The sequence below is a fragment of the Sinocyclocheilus anshuiensis genome, unplaced genomic scaffold (genome assembly GCF_001515605.1).
Source record: "Sinocyclocheilus anshuiensis isolate Anshui unplaced genomic scaffold, SAMN03320099.WGS_v1.1 scaffold1224, whole genome shotgun sequence".
Classification (NCBI taxonomy): domain Eukaryota; kingdom Metazoa; phylum Chordata; class Actinopteri; order Cypriniformes; family Cyprinidae; genus Sinocyclocheilus; species Sinocyclocheilus anshuiensis.
Genome location: NW_015544204.1, coordinates 524817 through 528314, shown reverse-complemented (window position 1 = coordinate 528314; position 3498 = coordinate 524817). Strand labels below are relative to the sequence as shown.

Below are 3498 nucleotides of genomic sequence, written 5' to 3'. Positions count from 1 at the left end.
AAAAGGACACATTTAATTTATAATTTGTCTTAAATCTCATTTTGTTAATTTTTTTTTATAATAATCGTGAATCGAATCGTGAAATCAAAATCTTGAATCGAATCGTGAGTTGAGTGAATCGTTACATTCCTACACCTAATTAACTTTTCTAGCAGTAATGTTTTTGTTTTGTGTATGGATTTGATTTCTGATATCCAAAACCCTGAAATGGTCATATTGTGCAACAAGTCATTATATATAATAAGATAACCACAGATCACACCATAGTACATGCAGTATATCAATCTATAGCCTTCCTAATATAAGCCAACATATCCACAACACAGCATCTCCACTGACAGTAATGACCTAGTGACAAAGTCAATTCATTCTTATGAGAACAGTGTTGTGTTATGCAAAAAAACAAAACGGTCACTAAACATGGGGTCAAAAAAATTCCCATATGAAAATGTTTGAAGACAAAAATCGCATGCTGACCTTCTAATGTCCTACAGAGATGTTATCTATTCTTCCTGGTTGAAAACACTCCGTAAATAACTAGCAGCCCACAACATTTAACTTCAAAATTTATAGTGCTTGTGCTTGCATGTCACTTTTTTTAACCACTTTTTAAATTTTGCTTTTTGATTTGCATGGACTTCAGCAAAAATCTCTTTTCCAGGGCAAGAGGAGAGGAAAAAGAGGGAAAACAGGCACTTCCTGTAAGTTTTCATATCTAAACCACAGAACAATGAACCAAAAACTTCATGCAACACACAATTTGCATTCACATCCTTCATCAGAAAAAGGAGTGACCATCCAGGTGATTCAGAGGTCTGGGTAACTATTCCTCCTGTTTTACTCGATCTACTTCCTGAATGACATAATTCTCGCTGAGTGACAACTCCAGGACAGCGAGGCATGCTTTACTCACTCGGTCATGTGATTACTCCAGACAAGGGCTGTAGTCATGCATTATCTCACAACGTAATGACATCAGAGGGCAAAAAGGCTCCTTATGCATAAACTCGCTGTCTGACTAAAACGACATCTGCTCCATAAATACTACACCAGAATGGAAAATAGGTCACTATTGGAATTTGTTTTGTTTTCGTCTTCACCAGTTTTCATGTATCCATTGCATGTTTCGGAGTCCTAATATTTTTATTAATTTCCTGCAGCAGGTTCATATCCGCTGTAGGTATCATTATCATGCTCTGAAACAGCACAACTGTTCATGGTATCTAAAACAGATCTGTGCAAAGTTAATTTACTACTTTATTGCATGAAATAAAGCTTAAATAAATCTGTGCACTGACAAAGACTGAGTTAAACTGTCGAAAAGTAAACAATTTACAAGGTCACAACTCCAAAAAAAAAAAAAGCCAAACTGTTAATCTCTGATGACTTCCATACACACAAGTATTGTGCTACAACATGAACAGAACCCTCTAGAATTTCCTCTTAAAACATAGAAAAGCCTGAATGAAGCCACTAAATGTTTAAAACGCAGCAAACGCACCTGTCAGCTACAGCTCTCCGGCATACAGTTCACGTAAAACTGTAAAACAAACCCTCAGGCTGACAAAAGAAGTTCCTTATAAAGCTTTATACTGTCTGTGTACTTACAGCGTCTTGTCTGTCCGACGTCTATGATCCGGTCATGAGCAGCTGTAATGTGTATATCTTGCTGACAATCATGCAGGTTTTTCCAGGTGATTCTGAAACAATGACATCATCCCTATCAGCACACACCTGTTTCCTCAGGAAGCTCCTCCCACTTTCCTGCCTTTAAAGGGACAGACAGGGTACCACAAAAAAAACCATGTGACAACTCATAAAGAACATTATCTGTTTGGACAGACACAGTCATGTGAGCCAATGCCAAACAGTGTGTTTTAGACAAATATGACCTCACTCAGATAGCAAATATGACTTGAGACAGTTAGCAGAGACTGAATACAGAGCCAGTCAGCCAAATATAAATAAGTACGACCATTAATGTCATGTGAGGGCTTGTTTTTTGTGTTGCATTGCAAATGCCTCAGGATTAATTATTTTTAAACGGACAACAGCCATTTTATATTAATCAGCTGACACATTCGTAAATGACACAAACTTTAGATGTTTTATAAACACTGGCTTTAATAGAAGCTTTTAAGAGCCATTTAGTAGGTCCACATGCTTAGAAGATTAAACCCCGAAATGTCGCTTAAAATTAGCAACTGAAATGTCATTCATAGCCAGAAACATCAGTGAATACCATATGGGATATTTTTGGCTGTAATCCTCTGTCATAATAAAGTGGTGCTGTTGCCTGGATGGACGACGAAAGGGTGTATAGGTCTAATTTCATCACTAATTTGTCCTGAAAATCTGTTATTAGTAGCTAAGCCTTTCTAAGAGATCTGCTAATTAGACATAATTAAAACCAAAGCAGTTAAACATTAAGAACTTGTCAGACTCATCAGTAATCTTAATCTGCCATTCACATTAAGACATTCAACCAACTGAACTCAAGATATATAAAGCTGATGTGCAAAATGAAATAAAATAATATTAGGCGCCATTTTGTCCTTGTTGTGACTTCCATATTGGTAAAGACCATTCCAACCAGGGTAATTAAAGTAAACTTCATTATTTAAAAACGTTCATTATGCGAAATAAAATAAACAATAACTAAAATAAAATCTAAAAAAAATATTAATAATAAAATATATTTTTTATTTCAGCTATTTGCCAAGGCACCATTTAACTAGTTTAACTTGAAAATAAAAACTTGAAAGCTACATATAAAAAACAAAACAAAAAAAACACTAACTAACATTTAAACGAAAATGGAAAATATAAAACTAAAAACTGATTCAATATATGAATAAAAACTATAATAGCATCTCATTGATGCTAAAATAACACTTGTCCAACAGATGTGCTTATGCAAGATATAAAATTAATGTTTTATTAAACAAATTTAAATCATGCAATTATTCATCGTTTCATCCAAATAAATAAACTAGTAGAAATACCTTAGTTGAACACTGTATTGCCAAATTCTGTAAGTATAAATTGTCAACTGTAACTCAACTGTTTAATCTTAAATGGAACATTACATAAAAATAATAATACAAAAAAAGTTTTAAACCTTGTCTAAGAGTGAAGAAAGAGTTTTATCACTGGCAAATAAATTCAAATCCAACCTCGTATCAATAGTAATACTCATGGCTGACCTGTTTACATGGTCACTCGCTATGCGACAAAAGTGCCCTCAAACAGAGGCTCGTGGGGGTTAAATTTGGATTGCACAACAGCATCCATCAATATCTGCGCCGTGTCTCCTCGGGTGGTCAGTAGTACACGCACAGTAGCCATTCACAAATGTGTGCTGTGCTCCCATGGGAATTCTGGGGGAGGGTAAAAATAGTCCAGAGTTCCAAATGGGTGCCTTTCTCAGAATTTCTGTCCCTCAGCATGTTTCCACCATAGACTGTATAAAAACATGGACGTAGTGTCCGTGACATC

The 3498-nt window shown here is 35.3% G+C and overlaps 1 protein-coding gene across 3 annotated transcripts in view; it reads right to left on the bottom strand.

The window, feature by feature from the left end:
• The window catches only part of usp54a (ubiquitin specific peptidase 54a), a 74997-nt gene that overhangs the window by 66084 nt on the left and 5415 nt on the right, over positions 1-3498 (bottom strand). Inside the window, exon 1 of one of the 3 annotated variants that reach the window (XM_016497450.1) lies at positions 1609-1751. The exons of the other annotated variants lie outside the window; for them this stretch is intronic. The gene's annotated coding sequence lies outside the window, so the exon portion shown is untranslated. Of the gene's footprint in view, positions 1-1608; positions 1752-3498 lie in introns of those variants that run through there. 3 annotated transcript variants of the gene reach the window in all.